The sequence below is a fragment of the Rhinoderma darwinii genome, assembly GCF_050947455.1.
Source record: "Rhinoderma darwinii isolate aRhiDar2 chromosome 2 unlocalized genomic scaffold, aRhiDar2.hap1 SUPER_2_unloc_7, whole genome shotgun sequence".
NCBI lineage: Eukaryota > Metazoa > Chordata > Amphibia > Anura > Rhinodermatidae > Rhinoderma > Rhinoderma darwinii.
Window position 1 is genome coordinate 546,441 of NW_027461731.1, and position 25,198 is coordinate 571,638.

The window sequence follows — 25,198 nt, forward strand, 5'->3', positions numbered from 1 at the left end:
GAGGTCTCCACTATGACACGTGCAAAGTTCCGTCTGAACTTTATATAAGACGGTGCGGCTCAGTCAGTCACTCAGTGTTGCCTGAGAGGGCAACACTGCAACAGCCGGCCCCCAGGCTGTCTTTTTTTTGCACAGCTAGTTGCCTCCAGGAGGCCACAAGAGGGAGACAAGGGACTGCAAAATGGAAAATAGGCATCCACCAACTTTACAGACAACTTGTTCTCCTTGCTCCTACAACCTCCATCCTTGCACAGTTTGTTATTCTTCCAGGTAACATAGTAACAAATCCAAATTGCTGCTCTCTTTGTAGGCAAGCAAGGGTTTGTTGCAACTGCAATTCTTACTTCTTCTTGAAATGTAGGGACCACAGTACATTCCATCACATCCATCTAGTGTACACAGGTAGGTCCATTGTGACGGGCGGGCGGGCGGGCTGGCTGCTTTAATGGCTGTTTGCTGTTCCCCTACTCCACTCCACTATTTGACTATGGTGCTGCATCAATCAGTGGCTGGCTCAGGTGCAGCTCTTTAACCTACCTAGGAGGGAGGGCGGAGAGAAGACAAGGAAGGTGAATGAGCTGTTCCAATGTGAAATGCCGGAAACACAGAAACACAGACGACACAAAACAAGAGGTGGCAATGTATTAATTAATTGCATTTAATAAATTAGCTCATTATCACACATGACTGTACAAATGCATTGTCCAACAGGTGTTGAAATAATGGGATTAAAAGGGGAGATCCCATCCGAAAGACAAAAACAATGGCAAACACAAAAAACACTTTTGGAATCTGATTTTAGTAAACACATAAGGAAAGGGTGCACCGGTCCTGGAAATACTGCAATACCAGGTCAATGCGTGGAGTGGACAGAGCAAGCTCTATTTCCATCTCCCTGTTCTAAAAATCCATTTAATATATGGTCCCCAGATAGGGGACGTATCAGATATTAAACTGATAAGAACAGATAAGGTTTCAACAAAGTTTTTTATTGGCAAAAATAATATATTTTACAGACTTTTTTTTAAGAATTGAAACCACAAGATAAAATCAATGGCATAATACATAAATATTCATACATTTAAATGAATACAAAAGAATAATAATAAGACCAGTAATACAGATGTTATAATAAAAGTACAGAACAATAGCAGGATAAAATTTGTACAGGGCATAAAAGACATAAAAGAATAAAACCATTTTTATTTACAATGTTATGGTATTCCACATTTGCAAACACCACATGGATGTTGCTTCTTTTACCCCTAGCTGCTTTTTGTCCCTAAGATAATAAATATACATTTCACTTAGGGCATATTTCACACAATTTTTAACGTCAATAAAATCATGTTTAAAAAGCAGAATGTTCCTAACCTTCCAGATGGCATTCTTAAAACAGTTTAAAATGATCCAACAGACCATTTGCTGTTTAAAACTTGGGCAGTTAAAAAGACCATAAAACACGTATTCAAATTTAAGATCTTTAAGACCGCAGGCCCATTTCAGCAATGGGCCTACCTTCCTCCAAACCTCCTGTGCATATGGGCAGTTCCAAAACAGGTGCATTACCGTCTCGTCGTCACCACACCTGTCTCTCGGGCACTTGGCTCTCGCCACCAGTCCTCGCCTATGCTGGAATTCACGGGTAGGGAGGCACTGGTGAACGATTGCCCAGGCAAGGTCCCTGTGCACATTTGCCATAAATTTCCCGAAAACGTTCCGCCACACCACCTTGGACCTTGCCTGTGAGAAATTTGAAACTGCCAGTGTATCTTCCTGCCGCCTACAGGAGAGTGACACTTTTTTCTGGTCCCCCAATATGTCAGGCCCCAATTCTTGGAGACCTAGTAGCCTGACAGTTTTTTCGAGCACCGCATATTGTTTTGGGGGACACAGAAGCACAGGAGAATTCAAAGGGACACGAAACCATCGTTTAAAAATCATGCCCGTAGCGTACTTTAAAAAGTAGCTAAAAATACCATCAGAATTATACATTTTAAAACAGAAGCAAAAGTATTTAATGTAAAAGAAGTTAAAAAGGTTAGGAACATCTCTCCCGCCATTGTCCTTACATCTGTACATAAAATCACGTTTTAGTTTTTCCATTTTGGAACCCCATAAAAACATAAAACAGATCCTGGTCACTTTTTTAATATATAAAATTGTTGGAGGGAAAACCATAGCTACATAGAGCATTATAGGTAATAAAACAGATTTAATTATTAAAACTTTTCCCTCCATGGTGAGATTTCTCAAATTCCACATTAAAACCTTTTTTTCCATTTTGGCAATTACTGAATCCCAATTGGGTCTCCCATCGTTTTCTTGATTAAAAACAATTCCTAAAATTTTTATCTGATCCTGCTGCATGTTAACTCCTGGTGTCACAGAGGAATCCCATACACCAGTATAAAAACAGTCACACTTATCAACGTTTAATTTAAAACCAGAGGCTTCACAAAAAAAGCCGGTGTTCCTCAATGCCCTTCTCATAGAAGCGGCGTCTGGGCATAGGACGGTGGCGTCATCCATATAGCCCAGGATTTTTACCTGGTTCCCCCTTCCTCCAGGTATGGGCACGCCTCTGATGACTTTATCATCTCTTATTAGGGTGAACAGAGGTTCTATGGCACAAATAAAAAGGAGCGGAGACAACGGGCACCCCTGTTTCACCCCTGATAAAAGAGGAACACCTTTAGTTAAAAATCCGTTGATAGAAATTTGGCTAAAACAGGATCGATATAAAAGCTTAATACGTGTTAAAATAATTTCAGGAACAGCCATCTTTTTAAGAACCATAAAAAGATATTCATGGGAGACCCGGTCAAAAGCCTTCTCGAAATCTAAGGATAAAATAGCAAGACTTTGACCCCTTTCTTTAAAATACCAAATGATGTCACGTAAAATATTCAGGGACTCAGTAATTGACCTCCCAGGTACCCCACATACCTGGTTTGGATGGATTAATTTATGAATAAAAGGTTTAAAACGGATTGTTATTAGTTTAGCTAAAATTTTACAATCAACGTTTAAAAGAGTAATAGGGCGCCAGTTTTTTAACTGGTCCTTCTCACCTTTTTTAAAAATTAAGGACACAATCCCCCTCCTCCAGGAAGGGGGCAGCTCTTCAGTAATAAAAACTTCCTTATACAATAAAAACATGTCATTCTTTAAAATTTCCCAAAAAGCATGATAAAATTCGATGGGCAGACCATCTTCCCCAGGAGCTTTCCCATTAGAAAAACTTTTAAAAGCAAATAAAAGTTCCTCCAAGGTAATATTACGGGATAAAACTTCCTGGTCTAAAATATCTAGCTTGGCATCAAGGGAATTAAGAACATGTTCTAAAAAGGAAGGATCAATATTTTTCTTGTTAAAAAGAGATTGGTAGAAATTAAAAGCAGAATTTAAAATGCCGACCATAGTGGTTTCTCCTTCAAGGTTTAAAATGACATCTCGTTTATCCATTACCTTTTTGAAGAAGAACCGGGAACACTTCTCGCCATCCTCGAGGTGCTTTACATGTGAATTAAAAATTATTTGTTTCCCTTTCTCTTCTATGGCATGTTTTATTTCAGCTTTAAGATTTAAGATATCATCATCAACATCCATACCAATCTCCTTCAATTTAAAAAGCACATGTAAACGTTTATTAAGAACATAAAACCATTGTTTTTTCTCTTTTGCTTTCTTCTTACCTGCTCGAATAAAAAAAGCTCTGATTTTGGGTTTAATGCCCTCCCACCAGTGTAGCATAGGCTGACTGGGCGCTCTATGGGACTGCCAACACTGGTAGGTCCGCACAAACTCCTCTTTAATGATGGGGTCCTCCAGGAGCGTGGTGTTTAGTCTCCAGGGACCCCTACAAGCTTTTTGCTCCCCCTCTAGCTCCAAGTGCACCGAAAGGAGCTTGTGATCAGATAAAATATTTGTTAAAAGCAAACATTTTTTGGGAATAAAACTGTTAGAAGTGAAAATAAAATCAATTCTGGAGCTCACTCTTCCATTGGACCAGGTGGGGCCTGGGTCTGCAGGCAAGAGTTCCCTCCAGCAATCTTTCAATTTAAAATCACCAATAAAATTCTTGAGCAGGTAAGAAGTACGGTCAATTTTTCGATTAAAATCCCCACCCTGCCGGTGTTCTCCATCTCGTACACAGTTAAAATCACCACCCACCAGCAGGGGGGTAGACCCAACACAAAACAATGGTAAAATTTCTAATAGTTCTGCCCTCTCCTGTTTGGAAGGAGGGGCATAAACGTTTAAAACACGAATTAAAATTCCATTAAAAAGCAAATGTATTAAAATAGCTCTGCCGGGCATGATTTCAGTCACTGTTTGGATGGAGATAAAACGACCTCGGCAGAGCAATCCAACCCCCGCAGAGCGACAGTCATTTCCACCAGACCAGACTGAGGGGCCTAGTTTCCAGTCCATCTTTAGATCTTCATATTCCAAGTCATTAGGGATTCCACATTCCTGAAGCAGGCAAAGGTCAAAGTCCACAGTCTCTAAAAATGAAAATAAAGCAGTCCTGCGAACAGGGCTCTTTAGGGACCTCACATTTAGTGAGGCGACTTTGATAGGAACCAACATAGTCTCAGTTTAAGTCAGAGTCCGAACCAGAAGAGTCGTACTCGGAGATCAGCTGCGAATCTGGACCCCCTTTTTGAGGGGTCAACAAATCTTTAATGTTGGTAGGGTCAGAGCCAGATACGTGGGCGGCTCCAACCCCCACACTGCTTTCATCGGAACTCCGGTAGGCAGCTTTCCTCCGAACTCCGGACTCCTCCTCCTCTCGCTGTCTCTTAGCAGAATGGCTCCTATCCATCTCCTCGAAGTCGCTCTCACCCATCTCTGGCCCCTGGCTGAAGATATCGCTGATGTCTCTACTTGGCAGCTGCACAGGGGCCTGTGAGGTCCCATCACTTTTGGCAACCTTTGCCTGCTTACGGGGAGCCTTCATCGCAAGCCCCTCTACAACCGCAGTGGAGGAACTTTGCTCTGGCTCCCCTGTTGACCGGTAATGGTCAAAACGAGGCTCCAATCCAGCATGTTTGGGGGTTTTCTTAATGGAGCCCTCGTTTGACACAGAGTGTCTCCGCTCCATGCCCACACTCTTGGGACAGGCGTCAGGTCTTACCGCAGAACCTACGGAAGCACGACGCCTGTCGCTAACCACTGCCTCAACAGGGTCCACTGCAGGCGGAGCAGAGGACCCGTCTGCAGAGGTGCCGGTCAACTTATGTCCAGCAGAGTCAGAATTCCTCCTGCTCTGCCTGGACCCAGTGGAATCCCTGTGGCCGTCCCTCGAGGCTGACATCGGTGGGCCCCCCGATGGAGCTGTGAAGGACTTTGGCCTGGACCCCTCAGTCGTCAATGCTCGTTTTGGGGCATTACCAGCGGCGTCTGCACATGTTGCAAACTGCCGCTCTGGCCCTGGTCTGGGTGGCCCAGACTTCGCTCTGCGGGGGCAGTCTTTAAAAGCATGCCCAGTCATGCCGCACAGATTGCACAACACCTCGGAACTGCATTTTGCCGCCACGTGTCCAACCTGGCCACACCTGTTACACTGCACCACATGGGGCCGGTCACAATGTTCTCTGGTGTGGCCATATCTCAAGCAGTTCCGGCAGGCTATTGGCATCTGGGGGTAAAATAAGAATCCTCGATTCTTCCCAATGGCAAAGTTCTGGGGTGGGTGGTGAAAGCCTCCAATGCCATTGGGATCCTGGCGGAACTTCACCCAATATTTTCTTTTCCCATTCCAGAAGCTCTGGGTATTCAAGATCTTGTGTGAGAAGCGGACCTCCCTGCAGTAACGACTGAGGAAGGTTTCAATGTCACACTCTGGGACAAATGGACTGAACATACATATCACGAGCGGGACCTCTTCCTCCCCGTAGAGGAATAAAAAGTTCAGTCCATTTAGCCGCTCCTCACTCTGGCCCGCATCAGATAGTTTCTTGTGCATATTCTCGCAGCATGCCGCGGCCGTAAAGGAGATGGTGTACCGACCGCGGCTTTCCTGGTCATTGAGACACAGGATGTCCGCCCGCTTGAGCCCCAGGAAGTCCAGCAGAATCACCTCCACAATGAAGCGAAGGTTCTTCCGCTGACGATGGCCTTCTTCCACCTCGATGCGGACGGACTGGCGCAACCGGGTGTCCCCGGATGCGAAACCAAATGTGAATGGCATTTTCAGTGCCTGGGGGCTAAGCCTGTCCCTTATAGCAGCAAGGGCTCAGATTCCACAATTAAGTGAAACCCTCCCCCAAGGCCAAGGATTAGGGTACCCCAGACACCTACGATGCCCGACAAAACGCCCTTGGAACGCTCGTTTAATGACGCCTCAAGGCCGGTTGACCTCTTGGAAAAGGCGCGATCGCCACTCGTTGTCCGGGGGCTAAGCCCACTCCCCAAATAGCAGCAAGGGGGTGAAGTCTCTCTGTGAAAAGAGACGATCCCCCAAGGCCAAGGAGCAGGGTACCCCGGACACCTCCCAACAAAACCAGATGCAGAAATACTACACCCGATCTTGCCAAAAGGCCGAGAAGCGATAACCCGAACGGGCCGCGCGTTGACCGAGCCTGCCCAATACTGCTGTTCACCCCTTGCAGCGATTCAGCCTACTCCTAGGCAATTCCATGGGGCCCTGCAGGCTCACACACACTCACAGCTACTAAGCGGGAGGTGAATAAAGGCCGGAGAGGAAGTAAGACAGGATTTGCTTCTTTTGCTTGCACCACAATGCAGTGCTGAAAGAGGAGGAATCGACATAAAAACGCCTTCCTGGCAACGCCCAAATGCCCTCCTGCCGTGCAAACACTGGCAGCAACAGCAGCAGCAGCAGCAGTAAGTGCATGCCCACTGCCACCCCTTCTCCTTTCACACCTTGTATCAGCTTTAATCCAGTCCAGTGCTGCCTGCTGAGCAGCACTGACCAACACTGCCTGGGCCCAGGTTTTTATCTCTGAGGCCCCATTATGATGTCAGAAAGCTGGCTCTGGCTCCTGAGGTCTCCACCAGTGGCGGATTAAGTAGACCATGGGCCCTGGGCTGTTACCCAAACTTGGGCCCCCCTTCCTCACCGTAACTATTTTTAACACTACCTTTTTGGGCAAGCATTAACAGTGTTACGATTCCCCTTGTCACAGCGCGGTGTCCCTACATACTGACAGGATCACACTGTGCAGGGACACAACCTTCTGACAAGGGGAATTGTCTATCAGTCCTGGACCGCAGAAAGACTTTTTGTGAAATACAAGGATTTCCTATAATAAACATGTCAGGAGAGGTGACAGATTCTCTATAAATCTAGTGACTCACAGGTGACGACGTCTCAGATTCTAGTAGTTTTTTTCCTCTTTTCTTCTCCATCCGGTCCAGCGCTCATGACGACTTCTCCCGGCCATGACTCATTTCTGCAGAATTTGCCACTTAGACGTCTCCTCACTTTTCCAACATTTCCACACCTATAAACGAAAATAAAGTTATCATGGTGCCACATAGTGTACCCCTAAATATAATAGCACCAAACACTGCGCGCCTGAATATAATACCACACACTGTAAAACACCATACACACAGCCCCCTGTACATAGTGCCACACACAGCCCCTGTAGATATTACACACCCCCATAGATATCGCCATACACAGCCCCCTCTATATATCACACATCCCCCTCGTAGAGAGCGTTACACACAGCCCCCTATAGATAGTGCCATACAGCCCCCCTGTAGAGAGCGCCACACAGCCCTCCCCCTCTTGTAAATAGCACCAAAAAGCCCCCCCTATAAAGAGCGCCACACACATACCACGGTGGATAGCACTACACAGCCCCCCCTTGCCTCACAGCGCTCCCCCTTGTATATAGTGCCTCACAGCGCTCCCCCTTGTATATAGTGCCTCACAGCGCTCCCCCTTGTATATAGTGCCTCACAGCGCTCCCCCTTGTATATAGTGCCTCACAGCGCTCACCCTTGTATATAGTGCCTCACAGCGCTCACCCTTGTATATAGTGCCTCACAGCACTCCCCCTTGTATATAGTGCCTCACAGCGCTCCCCCTTGTATATAGTGTCACACAGCGCTCCCCCTTGTATATAGTGCCACACAGAGCTCCCCCTTGTATATAGTGCCACACAGCGCTCCCCCTTGTATATAGTGCCACAAGGTTATGTACACATTTAAAAACTTTATATTATAATTATATATATATATATAGTATGTCTGTGTATCAGTGTGATTGATTGATTTTATTAAAAAATATTTTTACTTTTTGAGATACGGCTGCTTTGTATCCTGTATCCGTCAGGTCAGCAGGACTGACGGGATCAGTGACACGCAGGATCCACCTCAAATCTATCACATCTAAGATTATAATTTAGCGCAGGGCCCGTTTCACTGATCCCGTCAGTCCTGCTGACCTGACGGATACAGGATACAAAGCAGCTGTATCTCAAAAAGTGAAAATATTTTTTAATAAAACGTAATTACAAAGTTGCACCAAACACACATTTTTATTAAAAAAAAATAAAACCGACGTTATTTTTGCAACGTTTTTTCCGTAGACAATGCAGGTTTCGTTTTTTATCGTTTTTATGCACACATTTTTTGCCATTTTAGAATTTTTATTCATAAAGTTTGAAAATAATAGTAAAAAAAGAAGCTTTTTTACGTTTCAGCTATTTTTTTTTGGTAATAACATTGTTTTACCCTAAAATAGACCTTTTATCTGTGATCGTCATTGTCTACCGTAAATTTTAATATATTACATGTCTATATTAGGGTAATTGGGTCAGCGCTAGCGTTACAACAATGATTGGCGGGGGGGGAACGTTTTTTTTGGGGTGGGTATTTTATGTGTATTTATTATTATTTTTTTTTTTTGCACTTTACTATTTTTTATTACTATGTTCTGATCCTCAAAGGTCAAAAAAGACCTTTGGGGAACCTTATATCTACTTTCTCTTTGTTTTACACCATGTTTTTCCACTGTAACTGGAGCTGCACAGCAGCCCCAGTTACAGGGGAAATCAGCCCTCTCACAGTGACGATTGTCACTAATAGGGCTGTGCTGGGTCTAGTAAGACCCAGCAACAGTCTGCCACTAACGGCACCCGGCGATCATGTGACCTGTCACATGATCACCGGGAGGAATAGAGACAGCGCCGCTGCTGCTGTCTCTATTCCTGTACACAGCGTTCATTGAACGCTGTGTAAGAAGACATCGGAGAAGACAGAAGCAGCGAAAGCTGCTTCTGTCTTCTCCTCAGGGTCCCCGGCAGTCACTGACAGCCGGAGACCCGACATTCAGCTGCCCGATCGCGCGGGCAGCAAGTTAAAACCCGAGCCGTAGAAAGTCTATGGCTCGGGTTTTAAGCACCCGTCCCTGACCGCTGGCCGTAAAAATACAGCCAGCGGTCGGGAACCAGTTGGGCAGGAGGATAATCCTGTACTGACCTCAGCGCCGGTGACCGCCCGCCGGCTCTTCTCTTGCTGCTTTGGAGTAACAGAACAGCCGTCCGTCGCTGTTCTGTTACTCAATGGCGGCGGCCCGCACTGTCAGGGAGGCGTGTCCTACCCCTGGATCCCGGCGAATTCCCTGCTCCTCCCCATCTTCGGCCGTTAGCAGCGCTAGCGCGCTGAATAGATTTACGAGATAATGTGCGTTTCGGGCTGCCATGGGCCCCCTGGAAGCCTCGGGCCCCGGGCGGCCGCCCGAAACGCCCATATGATAATCCGCCACTGGTCTCCACTATGACACGTGCAAAGTTCCGTCTGAACTTTATATAAGACGGTGCGGCTCAGTCAGTCACTCAGTGTTGCCTGAGAGGGCAACACTGCAACAGCCGGCCCCCAGGCTGTCTTTTTTTTGCACAGCTAGTTGCCTCCAGGAGGCCACAAGAGGGAGACAAGGGACTGCAAAATGGAAAATAGGCATCCACCAACTTTACAGACAACTTGTTCTCCTTGCTCCTACAACCTCCATCCTTGCACAGTTTGTTATTCTTCCAGGTAACATAGTAACAAATCCAAATTGCTGCTCTCTTTGTAGGCAAGCAAGGGTTTGTTGCAACTGCAATTCTTACTTCTTCTTGAAATGTAGGGACCACAGTACATTCCATCACATCCATCTAGTGTACACAGGTAGGTCCATTGTGACGGGCGGGCGGGCGGGCTGGCTGCTTTAATGGCTGTTTGCTGTTCCCCTACTCCACTCCACTATTTGACTATGGTGCTGCATCAATCAGTGGCTGGCTCAGGTGCAGCTCTTTAACCTACCTAGGAGGGAGGGCGGAGAGAAGACAAGGAAGGTGAATGAGCTGTTCCAATGTGAAATGCCGGAAACACAGAAACACAGACGACACAAAACAAGAGGTGGCAATGTATTAATTAATTGCATTTAATAAATTAGCTCATTATCACACATGACTGTACAAATGCATTGTCCAACAGGTGTTGAAATAATGGGATTAAAAGGGGAGATCCCATCCGAAAGACAAAAACAATGGCAAACACAAAAAGCACTTTTGGAATCTGATTTTAGTAAACACATAAGGAAAGGGTGCACCGGTCCTGGAAATACTGCAATACCAGGTCAATGCGTGGAGTGGACAGAGCAAGCTCTATTTCCATCTCCCTGTTCTAAAAATCCATTTAATATATGGTCCCCAGATAGGGGACGTATCAGATATTAAACTGATAAGAACAGATACTACACTTGATCTTAGCCAAAAGGCCGAGAAGCGATAACCCGAACGGGCCGCGCGTTGACCGAGCCTGCCCAATACTGCTGTTAACCCCTTGCAGCGATTCAGCCTACTCCTAGGCAATTCCATGGGGCCCTGCAGGCTCACACACACTCACAGCTACTAAGCGGGAGGTGAATAAAGGCCGGAGAGGAAGCAAGACAGGATTTGCTTCTTTTGCTTGCACCACAATGCAGTGCTGAAAGAGGAGGAATCGACATAAAAACGCCTTCCTGGCAACGCCCAAATGCCCTCCTGCCGTGCAAACACTGGCAGCAGCAGCAGCAGCAGCAGCAGCAGTAAGTGCATGCCCACTGCCACCCCTTCTCCTTTCACACCTTGTATCAGCTTTAATCCAGTCCAGTGCTGCCTGCTGAGCAGCACTGACCAACACTGCCTGGGCCCAGGCTTTTATCTCTGAGGCCCCATTATGATGTCAGAAAGCTGGCTCTGGCTCCTGAGGTCTCCACTATGACACGTGCAAAGTTCCGTCTGAACTTTATATAAGACGGTGCGGCTCAGTCAGTCACTCAGTGTTGCCTGAGAGGGCAACACTGCAACAGCCGGCCCCCAGGCTGTCTTTTTTTTGCACAGCTAGTTGCCTCCAGGAGGCCACAAGAGGGAGACAAGGGACTGCAAAATGGAAAATAGGCATCCACCAACTTTACAGACAACTTGTTCTCCTTGCTCCTACAACCTCCATCCTTGCACAGTTTGTTATTCTTCCAGGTAACATAGTAACAAATCCAAATTGCTGCTCTCTTTGTAGGCAAGCAAGGGTTTGTTGCAACTGCAATTCTTACTTCTTCTTGAAATGTAGGGACCACAGTACATTCCCTCACATCCATCTAGTGTACACAGGTAGGTCCATTGTGACGGGCGGGCGGGCTGGCTGCTTTAATGGCTGTTTGCTGTTCCCCTACTCCACTCCACTATTTGACTATGGTGCTGTATCAATCAGTGGCTGGCTCAGGTGCAGCTCTTTAACCTACCTAGGAGGGAGGGCGGAGAGAAGACAAGGAAGGTGAATGAGCTGTTCCAATGTGAAATGCCGGAAACACAGAAACACAGACGACACAAAACAAGAGGTGGCAATGTATTAATTAATTGCATTTAATAAATTAGCTCATTATCACACATGACTGTACAAATGCATTGTCCAACAGGTGTTGAAATAATGGGATTAAAAGGGGAGATCCCATCCGAAAGACAAAAACAATGGCAAACACAAAAAGCACTTTTGGAATCTGATTTTAGTAAACACATAAGGAAAGGGTGCACCGGTCCTGGAAATACTGCAATACCAGGTCAATGCGTGGAGTGGACAGAGCAAGCTCTATTTCCATCTCCCTGTTCTAAAAATCCATTTAATATATGGTCCCCAGATAGGGGACGTATCAGATATTAAACTGATAAGAACAGATAAGGTTTCAACAAAGTTTTTTATTGGCAAAAATATTATATTTTACAGACTTTTTTTTAAAATTGAAACCACAAGATAAAATCAATGGCATAATACATAAATATTCATACATTTAAATGAATACAAAAGTAATAATAATAAGACCAGTAATACAGATGTTATAATAAAAGTACAGAACAATAGCAGGATAAAATTTATACAGGGCATAAAAGACATAAAAGAATAAAACCATTTTTATTTACAATGTTATGGTATTCCACATTTGCAAACACCACATGGATGTTGCTTCTTTTACCCCTAGCTGCTTTTTGTCCCTAAGATAATAAATGTACATTTCACTTAGGGCATATTTCACACAATTTTTAACGTCAATAAAATCATGTTTAAAAAGCAGAATGTTCCTAACCTTCCAGATGGCATTCTTAAAACAGTTTAAAATGATCCAACAGACCATTTGCTGTTTAAAACTTGGGCAGTTAAAAAGACCATAAAACACGTATTCAAATTTAAGATCTTTAAGACCGCAGGCCCATTTCAGCAATGGGCCTACCTTCCTCCAAACCTCCTGTGCATATGGGCAGTTCCAAAACAGGTGCATTACCGTCTCGTCGTCACCACACCTGTCTCTCGGGCACTTGGCTCTCGCCACCAGTCCTCGCCTATGCTGGAATTCACGGGTAGGGAGGCACTGGTGAACGATTGCCCAGGCAAGGTCCTTGTGCACATTTGCCATAAATTTTCCGAAAACGTTTCGCCACACCACCTTGGACCTTGCCTGTGAGAAGTTTGAAACTGCCAGTGTATCCTCCTGCCGCCTACAGGAGAGTGACACTTTTTTCTGGTCCCCCAATATGTCAGGCTCCAATTCTTGGAGACCTAGGAGCCTGACAGTCTTTTCGAGCACCGCATATTGTTTTGGGGGACACAGAAGCACAGGAGAATTCAAAGGGACACGAAACCATCGTTTAAAAATCATGCCCGTAGCGTACTTTAAAAAGTAGCTAAAAATACCATCAGAATTATACATTTTAAAACAGAAGCAAAAGTATTTAATGTAAAAGAAGTTAAAAAGGTTAGGAACATCTCTCCCGCCATTGTCCTTACATCTGTACATAAAATCACGTTTTAGTTTTTCCATTTTGGAACCCCATAAAAACATAAAACAGATCCTGGTCACTTTTTTAATATATAAAATTGTTGGAGGGAAAACCATAGCTACATAAAGCATTATGGGTAATAAAACAGATTTAATTATTAAAACTTTTCCCTCCATGGTGAGATTTCTCAAATTCCACATTAAAACCTTTTTTTCCATTTTGGCAATTACTGAATCCCAATTGGGTCTCCCATCGTTTTCTTGATTAAAAACAATTCCTAAAATTTTTATCTGATCCTGCTGCATGTTAACTCCTGGTGTCACAGAGGAATCCCATACACCAGTATAAAAACAGTCACATTTATCAACGTTTAATTTAAAACCAGAGGCTTCACAAAAAAAGCCGGTGTTCCTCAATGCCCTTCTCATGGAAGCGGCGTCTGGGCATAGGATGGTGGCGTCATCCATATAGCCTAGGATTTTTACCTGGTTCCCCCTTCCTCCAGGTATGGGCACGCCTCTGATGACTTTATCATCTCTTATTAGGGTGAACAGAGGTTCTATGGCACAAATAAAAAGGAGCGGAGACAACGGGCACCCCTGTTTCACCCCTGATAAAAGAGGAACACCTTTAGTTAAAAATCCGTTGATAGAAATTTGGCTAAAACAGGATCGATATAAAAGCTTAATACGTGTTAAAATAATTTCAGGAACAGCCATCTTTTTAAGAACCATAAAAAGATATTCATGGGAGACCCGGTCAAAAGCCTTCTCGAAATCTAAGGATAAAATAGCAAGACTTTGACCCCTTTCTTTAAAATACCAAATGATGTCACGTAAAATATTCAGGGACTCAGTAATTGACCTCCCAGGTACCCCACATACCTGGTTTGGATGGATTAATTTATGAATAAAAGGTTTAAAACGGATTGTTATTAGTTTAGCTAAAATTTTACAATCAACGTTTAAAAGAGTAATAGGACGCCAGTTTTTTAACTGGTCCTTCTCACCTTTTTTAAAAATTAAGGACACAATCCCCCTCCTCCAGGAAGGGGGCAGCTCTTCAGTAATAAAAACTTCCTTATACAATAAAAACATGTCATTCTTTAAAATTTCCCAAAAAGCATGATAAAATTCGATGGGCAGACCATCTTCCCCAGGAGCTTTCCCATTAGAAAAACTTTTAAAAGCAAATAAAAGTTCCTCCAAAGTAATATTACGGGATAAAACTTCCTGGTCTAAAATATCTAGCTTGGCATCAAGGGAATTAAGAACATGTTCTAAAAAGGAAGGATCAATATTTTTCTTGTTAAAAAGAGATTGGTAGAAATTAAAAGCAGAATTTAAAATGCCGACCATAGTGGTTTCTCCTTCAAGGTTTAAAATGACATCTCGTTTATCCATTACCTTTTTGAAGAAGAACCGGGAACACTTCTCGCCATCCTCGAGGTGCTTTACATGTGAATTAAAAATTATTTGTTTCCCTTTCTCTTCTATGGCATGTTTTATTTCAGCTTTAAGATTTAAGATATCATCATCAACATCCATACCAATCTCCTTCAATTTAAAAAGTACATGTAAACGTTTATTAAGAACATAAAACCATTGTTTTTTCTCTTTTGCTTTCTTCTTACCTGCTCGAATAAAAAAAGCTCTGATTTTGGGTTTAATGCCCTCCCACCAGTGTAGCATAGGCTGACTGGGCGCTCTATGGGACTGCCAACACTGGTAGGTCCGCACAAACTCCTCTTTAATGATGGGGTCCTCTAGGAGTGTGGTGTTTAGTCTCCAGGGACCCCTACAAGCTTTTTGCTCTCCCTCTAGCTCCAGGTGCACCGAAAGGAGCTTGTGATCAGATAAAATATTTGTTAAAAGCAAACATTTTTTGGGAATAAAACTATTAGAAGTGAAAATAAAATCAATTCTGGAGCTCACTCTTCCATTGGACCAGGTGGGGCCTGGGTCCGCAGGCAAGAGTTCCCTCCAGCAATCTTTCAGTTTAAAATCACCAATAAAATTCTTGAGCAGGTAAGAAGTACGGTCAATTTTTCGATTAAAATCCCCACCCTGCCGGTGTTCTCCATCTCGTACACAGTTAAAATCACCACCCACCAGCAGGGGGGTAGACCCAACACAAAACAATGGTAAAATCTCTAATAGTTCTGCCCTCTCCTGTTTGGTAGGAGGGGCATAAACGTTTAAAACACGAATTAAAATTCCATTAAAAAGCAAATGTATTAAAATAGCTCTGCCGGGCATGATTTCAGTCACTGTTTGGATGGAGATAAAACGACCTCGGCAGAGCAATCCAACCCCCGCAGAGCGACAGTCATTTCCACCAGACCAGACTGAGGGGCCTAGTTTCCAGTCCATCTTTAAATCTTGATATTCCAAGTCATTAGGGATTCCACATTCTTGAAGCAGGCAAAGGTCAAAGTCCACAGTCTCTAAAAATGAAAATAAAGCAGTCCTGCGAACAGGTCTCTTTAGGGACCTCACATTTAGTGAGGCGACTTTGATAGGAACCAACATAATCTTAGTTGAGGTCAGAGTCCGAACCAGAAGAGTCGTACTCGGAGATCAGCTGCGAATCTGGACCCCCTTTTTGAGGGGTCAATAAATCTTTAATGTAGGCAGGGTCAGAGCCAGATACGTGGGCGGCTCCAACCCCCACACTGCTTTCGTCTGAACTCCGGTAGGCAGCTTTCCTCCGAACTCCGGACTCCTCTTCCTCTCGTTGTCTCTTCGCAGAATGGCTCCTATCCATCTCCTCGAAGTCGCTCTCACCCATCTCTGGCCCCTGGCTGAAGATATCGCTGATGTCTCTACTGGGCAGCTGCACAGGGGCCTGTGAGGTCCCATCACTTTTGGCAACCTTTGCCTGCTTATGGGGAGCCTTCATCGCAAGCCCCTCCACAACCGCAGTGGAGGAACTTTGCTCTGGCCCCCCCGTTGACCGGCAATGGTCAAAACGAGGCTCCAATCCAGCATGTTTGGGGGTTTTCTTAATAGAGCCCTCGTTTGACACAGAGTGTCTCCGCTCCATGCCCACACTCTTGGGACAGGCGTCAGGTCTTACCGCAGAACCTACGGAAGCACGACGCCTGTCGCTAACCACTGCCTCAACAGGGTCCACTGCAGGCGGAGCAGAGGACCCGTCTGCAGAGGTGCCGGTCAACTTATGTCCAGCGGAGTCAGAATTCCTCCTGCTCTGCCTGGACCCGGTGGAATCCCTATGGCCGTCCCTCGAGGCTGACATCGGTGGGCCCCCCGATGGAGCTGTGAAGGACTTTGGCCTGGACCCCTCAGTCGTCAATGCTCGTTTTTGGGCATTACCAGCAGCATCTGCACATGTTGCAAACCGCCGCTCTGGCCCTGGTCTGGGTGGCCCAGATTTCGCTCTGCGGGGGCAGTCTTTAAAAGCATGCCCAGTCATGCCGCACAGATTGCACAATACCTCGGAACTGCATTTTGCCGCTACGTGTCCAACCTGGCCACACCTATTACACTGCACCACATGGGGCCGGTCACAATGTTCTCTGGTGTGGCCATATCTCAAGCAGTTCCGGCAGGCTATTGGCATCTGGGGGTAAAATAAGAATCCTCGATTCTTCCCAATGGCAAAGTTCTGGGGTGGGTGATGTAAGCCTCCAATGCCACTGGGATCCTGGCGGAACTTCACCCAATATTTCCTTTTGCCATTCCAGAAGCTCTGGGTGTTCAAGATTTTGTGTGAGAAGCGGACCTCCCTGCAGTAACGACTGAGGAAGGTTTCAATGTCACACTCTGAGACAAATGGACTGAACATGCACATCACGAGCGGGACTTCTTCCTCCCCGTAGAGGAATAAAAAGTTCAGTCCATTTAGCCGCTCCTCACTCTGGTCCGCATCAGACAGTCTCTTGTGCATGTTATCGCAACATGCCGCGGCCGTAAAGGATATGGTGTACCGACCGCGGCTTTCCTGGTCGTTGAGACACAGGATGTCCGCCCGCTTCAGCCCCAGGAAGTCCAGCAGAATCACCTCCACAATGAAGCGAAGGTTCTTCCGCTGACGATGGCCTTCTTCCACCTCTATGCGGACGGACTGGCGCAACCGGGTGTCCCCGGATGCGAAACCAAACGTAAATGGCATTTTCAGTGCCTGGGGGCTAAGCCTGTCCCTTATAGCAGCAAGGGCTCAGATTCCACAATTAAGTGAAACCCTCCCCCAAGGCCAAGGATTAGGGTACCCCAGACACCTACGAAGCCCGATAAACGCCCTTGGAATGCTCTTATAACGCCTCAAGGCCGGTTGACCTCTTGGATAAGGCGCGATCGCCGCTCGTTGTCCGGGGGCTAAGCCCACTCCCCAAATAGCAGCAAGGGGGTGAAGTCTCTCTGTTAAAAGAGACGATCCCCCAAGGCCAAGGAGCAGGGTACCCCGGACACCTCCCAACAAAACCAGATGCAGAAATACTACACCCGATCTTGCCAAAAGGCCGAGAAGCGATAACCCGAACGGGCCGCGCGTTGACCGAGCCTGCCCAATACTGCTGTTCACCCCTTGCAGCGATTCAGCCTACTCCTAGGCAATTGCATGGGGCCCTGCAGGCTCACACACACTCACAGCTACTAAGCGGGAGGTGAATAAAGGCCGGAGAGGAAGCAAGACAGGATTTGCTTCTTTTGCTTGCACCACAATGCAGTGCTGAAAGAGGAGGAATCGACATAAAAACGCCTTCCTGGCAACGCCCAAATGCCCTCCTGCCGTGCAAACACTGGCAGCAGCAGCAGCAGCAGTAAGTGCATGCCCACTGCCACCCCTTCTCCTTTCACACCTTGTATCAGCTTTAATCCAGTCCAGTGCTGCCTGCTGAGCAGCACTGACCAACACTGCCTGGGCCCAGGCTTTTATCTCTGAGGCCCCATTATGATGTCAGAAAGCTGGCTCTGGCTCCTGAGGTCTCCACTATGACACGTGCAAAGTTCCGTCTGAACTTTATATAAGACGGTGCGGCTCAGTCAGTCACTCAGTGTTGCCTGAGAGGGCAACACTGCAACAGCCGGCCCCCAGGTTGTCTTTTTTTTGCACAGCTAGTTGCCTCCAGGAGGCCACAAGAGGGAGACAAGGGACTGCAAAATGGAAAATAGGCATCCACCAACTTTACAGACAACTTGTTCTCCTTGCTCCTACAACCTCCATCCTTGCACAGTTTGTTATTCTTCCAGGTAACATAGTAACAAATCCAAATTGCTGCTCTCTTTGTAGGCAAGCAAGGGTTTGTTGCAACTGCAATTCTTACTTCTTCTTGAAATGTAGGGACCACAGTACATTCCATCACATCCATCTAGTGTACACAGGTAGGTCCATTGTGACGGGCGGGCGGGCGAGCTGGCTGCTTTAATGGCTGTTTGCTGTTCCCCTACTCCACTCCACTATTTGACTATGGTGCTGCATCAATCAGTGGCTGGCTCAGTTGCAGCTCTTTAACCTACCTAGGAGGGAGGGCTGAGAGAAGACAAGGAAGGTGAATGAGCTGTTCCAATGTGAAATGCCGGAAACACAGAAACACAGACGACACAAAACAAGAGGTGGCAATGTATTAATTAATTGCATTTAATAAATTAGCTCATTATCACACATGACTGTACAAATGCATTGTCCAACAGGTGTTGAAATAATGGGATTAAAAGGGGAGATCCCATCCGAAAGACAAAAACAATGGCAAACACAAAAAGCACTTTTGGAATCTGATTTTAGTAAACACATAAGGAAAGGGTGCACCGGTCCTGGAAATACTGCAATACCAGGTCAATGCGTGGAGTGGACAGAGCAAGCTCTATTTCCATCTCCCTGTTCTAAAAATCCATTTAATATATGGTCCCCAGATAGGGGACGTATCAGATATTAAACTGATAAGAACAGATACTACACTTGATCTTAGCCAAAAGGCCGAGAAGCGATAACCCGAACGTGCCGCGCGTTTTGCTTCTTTTGCTTGCACCACAATGCAGTGCTGAAAGAGGAGGAATCGACATAAAAACGCCTTCCTGGCAACGCCCAAATGCCCTCCTGCCATCCAAACACTGGCAGCAGCAGCAGCAGCAGCAGTAAGTGCATGCCCACTGCCACCCCTTCTCCTTTCACACCTTGTATCAGCTTTAATCCAGTCCAGTGCTGCCTGCTGAGCAGCACTGACCAACACTGCCTGGGCCCAGGCTTTTATCTCTGAGGCCCCATTATGATGTCAGAAAGCTGGCTCTGGCTCCTGAGGTCTCCACTATGACACGTGCAAAGTTCCGTCTGAACTTTATATAAGACGGTGCGGCTCAGTCAGTCACTCAGTGTTGCCTGAGAGGGCAACACTGCAACAGCCGGCCCCCAGGCTGTCTTTTTTTTGCACAGCTAGTTGCCTCCAGGAGGCCACAAGAGGGAGACAAGGGACTGCAAAATGGAAAATAGGCATCCACCAACTTTACAGACAACTTGTTCTCCTTGCTCCTACAACCTCCATCCTTGCACAGTTTGTTATTCTTCCAGGTAACATAGTAACAAATCCAAATTGCTGCTCTCTTTGTAGGCAAGCAAGGGTTTGTTGCAACTGCAATTCTTACTTCTTCTTGAAATGTAGGGACCACAGTACATTCCATCACATCCATCTAGTGTACACAGGTAGGTCCATTGTGACGGGCGGGCGGGCGGGCGGGCTGGCTGCTTTAATGGCTGTTTGCTGTTCCCCTACTCCACTCCACTATTTGACTATGGTGCTGCATCAATCAGTGGCTGGCTCAGGTGCAGCTCTTTAACCTACCTAGGAGGGAGGGCGGAGAGAAGACAAGGAAGGTGAATGAGCTGTTCCAATGTGAAATGCCGGAAACACAGAAACACAGACGACACAAAACAAGAGGTGGCAATGTATTAATTAATTACATTTAATAAATTAGCTCATTATCACACATGACTGTACAAATGCATTGTCCAACAGGTGTTGAAATAATGGGATTAAAAGGGGAGATCCCATCCGAAAGACAAAAACAATGGCAAACACAAAAAGCACTTTTGGAATCTGATTTTAGTAAACACATAAGGAAAGGGTGCACCGGTCCTGGAAATACTGCAATACCAGGTCAATGTGTGGAGTGGACAGAGCAAGCTCTATTTCCATCTCCCTGTTCTAAAAATCCATTTAATATATGGTCCCCAGATAGGGGACGTATCAGATATTAAACTGATACGAACAGATACTACACTTGATCTTAGCCAAAAGGCCGAGAAGCGATAACCCGAACGTGCCGCGCGTTTTGCTTATTTTGCTTGCACCACAATGCAGTGCTGAAAGAGGAGGAATCGACATAAAAACGCCTTCCTGGCAGCGCCCAAATGCCCTCCTGCCGTGCAAACACTGGCAGCAGCAGCAGCAGCAGCAGCAGCAGTAAGTGCATGCCCACTGCCACCCCTTCTCCTTTCACACCTTGTATCAGCTTTAATCCAGTCCAGTGCTGCCTGCTGAGCAGCACTGACCAACACTGCCTGGGCCCAGGGTTTTATCTCTGAGGCCCCATTATGATGTCAGAAAGCTGGCTCTGGCTCCTGAGGTCTCCACTATGACACGTGCAAAGTTCCGTCTGAACTTTATATAAGACGGTGCGGCTCAGTCAGTCACTCAGTGTTGCCTGAGAGGGCAACACTGCAACAGCCGGCCCCCAGGCTGTCTTTTTTTTGCACAGCTAGTTGCCTCCAGGAGGCCACAAGAGGGAGACAAGGGACTGCAAAATGGAAAATAGGCATCCACCAACTTTACAGACAACTTGTTCTCCTTGCTCCTACAACCTCCATCCTTGCACAGTTTGTTATTCTTCCAGGTAACATAGTAACAAATCCAAATTGCTGCTCTCTTTGTAGGCAAGCAAGGGTTTGTTGCAACTGCAATTCTTACTTCTTCTTGAAATGTAGGGACCACAGTACATTCCATCACATCCATCTAGTGTACACAGGTAGGTCCATTGTGACGGGCGGGCGGGCGGGCTGGCTGCTTTAATGGCTGTTTGCTGTTCCCCTACTCCACTCCACTATTTGACTATGGTGCTGCATCAATCAGTGGCTGGCTCAGGTGCAGCTCTTTAACCTACCTAGGAGGGAGGGCGGAGAGAAGACAAGGAAGGTGAATGAGCTGTTCCAATGTGAAATGCCGGAAACACAGAAACACAGACGACACAAAACAAGAGGTGGCAATGTATTAATTAATTGCATTTAATAAATTAGCTCATTATCACACATGACTGTACAAATGCATTGTCCAACAGGTGTTGAAATAATGGGATTAAAAGGGGAGATCCCATCCGAAAGACAAAAACAATGGCAAACACAAAAAGCACTTTTGGAATCTGATTTTAGTAAACACATAAGGAAAGGGTGCACCGGTCCTGGAAATACTGCAATACCAGGTCAATGCGTGGAGTGGACAGAGCAAGCTCTATTTCCATCTCCCTGTTCTAAAAATCCATTTAATATATGGTCCCCAGATAGGGGACGTATCAGATATTAAACTGATAAGAACAGATTTTTTTTCAGTTGGCTACCCCCTCGCGGGGGTGTCAATGATTTATTACTTAAAATTCAAAAAATATTTACAATGAATTACAGCTTTTTACAATGAATTACAGTAATAAAATCAATTTACATAAAAACACATAAAAGGGGACATGGTGGCAAATTCTTATATATTGGAGTTCCATTCTTTTACAAACCATTTATTTGAAAGGGTGGCATTTCTTTTTTTATCTAATAAATAATAAATGTACATCTCGCTAAAACAAAGACCTAAAACATCGTCAACAGATAAAACATCGTGCTTAAAAATCAGGATGTTCCTGGCCTTCCACAGAGCTTCTTTTACGCAGTTCATCGTCTTCCATGCAATAGTCTTTTGGTTCGCGGTTGGGCATCCAAAGAGTCCATATAAAATCATTTCGTAAGTCAAGTCCTTTAGGTCTGCCATCTTCTTCATTAGAGGGAATATCTTTATCCAAATATGTTTAGTAAAATCGCAAGTCCAAAAAATATGACGCACGGTCTCCTCAGCCTGGCAGCCTTCCCTCGGACAGATGGCAGACCTCGCGAATCCTCTCCTGAATTGGAATGCCCGGCATGGAAGACATTGATGAACGCAGCTCCAGGCCAGGTCCATCTGTGTATTAAAAAGATAAAACACATTAACCATTTTGAAGATAAAAGCACAACGTTCATTATTAAAATTTTCAATATTAGTGACGACTTCATTTCCTCTTATGTCTTTTATAAGTTTCTTACTGTTTATCATATCATTAAAATTTTTCCCTTTAAAATTAAACAAGGCCACTATTTTCTCTAAAATCACGTAATTTGCTGGTAGATTAAAAGCATAAGGTGAGGTTAAAACAATTTCAAACCACCCCATCCTTCGCATAAAAAACCCAGTATTAAAACGTAGAAAATAAGACCAATGATGTTGTTTAAAAAGAGAATTAAGACAGAAACAAAAGTACTTGATTAAAAGAAACCTATTAAAATCTGGAAAGTCTTTGCCACCCTTTGGTTTGATTTTCATTACCGTCTCACGTTTAAGTTTCTCCATTCTGGAACTCCAAAAGAAGGTAAAACAAGCTTTAGTAATTTTTCTTAATAAAACCGTGGGAGGAGGGAAAACCATGCTTAAGTATAAAAGCAAAGGTAAAATTATCATTTTAATTATTAAAATTTTTCCCTCCATGGTAAGCTTCCTCATGTTCCACATGCATATTTTTTGATTTACCTTCTGCGCCACCATGTCCCAACTGATAAAACCATTGTCGTACCCACTGAAGGAGACACCTAAAATTTTAATATTATCAGACACAGGAACCGGTATATCTCTAAGAGCCATGCTTCCTATGTTTAAAATATGACTCTTGCTGAAGTTTACTTTAAAACCGGAAGCACAGCAATAAAACTCGATTTGCCTAAGGGTTCTCTGAAGCGACAGGGCGTCCCTACATAAAACCGCCACATCATCCATGTACCCCACTGCTTTGGCCTCTACGCCGCCTCCCCCGGGCAGGGGGACTCCACGGATACACTTATCGCGGCGAATTGCGCATAACAGAGGCTCCAATGCACATATAAAAAGCAGTGGGGACAAGGGACACCCCTGCTTCACCCCAGAGTTTAAAAATACGTCCTGTGTCTTAAAACCATTCACTAAAATTTTGCTGGTGCATTCTCTGTAAAAGGCTTTAATAGATAATAAAAATCCTTCAGGTATACCCATACGTTCTAAAACCTTAAAAAGATAAAAATGAGAGACACGGTCGAACGCCTTCTCAAAGTCTATAGATAAAATGGCTAATTTACCTTTTCTAGACCTCGTGTCCTCAATCACGTCTTTTATTAGGTTTAAATTATCCCAGATGCTGCGGCCTGGCACCCCACACACCTGGTCAGAGTGTATAATGTGGGGTATTATGGCTTTTAATCTATTTGCACATATTTTAGCCATAATTTTATAGTCGCTATTTAGAAGGGTTATTGGTCTCCAATTCTTTAAAACTGCGATGTCACCCGTCTTATACAGCAGGGAGACCTCACCCTTCCGCCAGGACTTAGGCAGCATCTTGGAATTAAAAACATCAGAAAAAAGGTTAAAAAGATCCTCTTTTAAAATGTCATAAAATTTTACATAAAACTCACTGGGTATACCGTCCGGTCCGGGAACTTTCCCTGTTTTAAAACTCTTAACAGTTTCTAAAACCTCCTGCTCCGTCAGCTCCTGTAATAAAAAATTCTGGGAGACAGGGTCTAAAACAGTAGTAATCTCCTTCAGTGAGTCACGCATAAAATTATGATCCACAGTCTTAACATTAAAAAGGTCAGTGTAAAACTCATGAACTTTACTTAAAAGACCCTGTACATCTGACACCCCTTCTATATTTTTGATAATTGCCTTTTTGTTATTTATTTTCTTAAAAAAGTACCTGGAGCAGGTCTCGTTCTCCTCCACATGTTGTATTTTTGAACGGAATATAATCTCTTTACCTTTCTGCTCCAGGCACTGGGCTATCTCCTTTTTCAAATTGGTGATGTCATCTTTAACGTCTATGTCATGATCTTGCATTTTGTACAGGGTCTGCAGACGGGTATTGAGAATTTTAAAAAAAGCGTATTTCTCTTTGGCTTTCGCCACGCTTTTCTTAATAAAAAAATCTTTTATTTTCTTTTTCATTTTCTCCCACCATGCACTGATGGGAGTACGTGTGTCTCTTACCCGCCTGCTTTCTTGGTAAAATTCAATAAAATCTGCTAAAACCTGTGGATCGTCTAAAAGGGAAACATTCATCTTCCAGGACTTTTTACATACAATATTATTAAGATCATGCTTTACTTTAAAAGATAAAAGCCTGTGATCTGAAAACACATTGGTTAAAACTTCACAATTAAAAGGCAGTAAATTTTCAGAACAAAAGATAAAATCAATCCTGGAGCTACAGGTGGCGTTGCTCCAGGTAACGCCGGCTTCCTCTGGACTGCTCCTGTTACATTCTGTGTATATGTCTTTTAATTTAAAATCAGTCACGATATCCTTGAGCAGTCCAGAGGTCTTGTCATAGTTCCTACTCGTACTGTTGGTAAGCCGGCGTTCTCCTCTCAGGATACAATTAAAATCACCTGCGAGGATAAAAGGCTCAGATGTGTTGATAAAAAGCGGTAAAATCTCCAGCATCCTCGCTCTTTCGTTCTTTTCTGGTGATCCGTAAAAATTTAAAAACTGCCACTTTACACCATCAATAAAAGCTTTAACCATTAAAATACGTCCTGGTAAGATTTCTTGAATAAAATCAATTAAAACGTTTCCCTTAAAAAGAATGGCGACCCCTGCTGATCTGGACTCGTTGGATCCAGACCAGACGGATGGACCATACTTCCAATCC

The 25,198-nt window shown here is 44.8% G+C and overlaps 5 non-coding genes and 1 pseudogene across 5 annotated transcripts; all 6 read right to left on the reverse strand.

Moving 5' to 3' along the window:
• Positions 1-815: 815 nt before the first annotated feature.
• LOC142682061 (U2 spliceosomal RNA) lies at positions 816-1,007 on the reverse strand. Its single transcript, XR_012853870.1, has one exon. It is a non-coding gene; the product is annotated as a U2 spliceosomal RNA (small nuclear RNA).
• Positions 1,008-10,565: 9,558 nt separating this feature from the next.
• LOC142681995 (U2 spliceosomal RNA) lies at positions 10,566-10,756 on the reverse strand. The gene has a single exon (XR_012853811.1). It is a non-coding gene; the product is annotated as a U2 spliceosomal RNA (small nuclear RNA).
• A 1,268-nt stretch (positions 10,757-12,024) lies between these two features.
• Positions 12,025-12,216, reverse strand: LOC142682066 (U2 spliceosomal RNA). The gene has a single exon (XR_012853874.1). It is a non-coding gene; the product is annotated as a U2 spliceosomal RNA (small nuclear RNA).
• A 6,813-nt stretch (positions 12,217-19,029) lies between these two features.
• LOC142681997 (U2 spliceosomal RNA) lies at positions 19,030-19,220 on the reverse strand. Its single transcript, XR_012853813.1, has one exon. It is a non-coding gene; the product is annotated as a U2 spliceosomal RNA (small nuclear RNA).
• A 1,125-nt stretch (positions 19,221-20,345) lies between these two features.
• Positions 20,346-20,536, reverse strand: LOC142682045 (U2 spliceosomal RNA). The gene has a single exon (XR_012853857.1). It is a non-coding gene; the product is annotated as a U2 spliceosomal RNA (small nuclear RNA).
• Positions 20,537-21,663: 1,127 nt separating this feature from the next.
• LOC142682072 (U2 spliceosomal RNA) lies at positions 21,664-21,883 on the reverse strand (annotated as a pseudogene).
• Between the last annotated feature and the right edge of the window lie 3,315 nt (positions 21,884-25,198).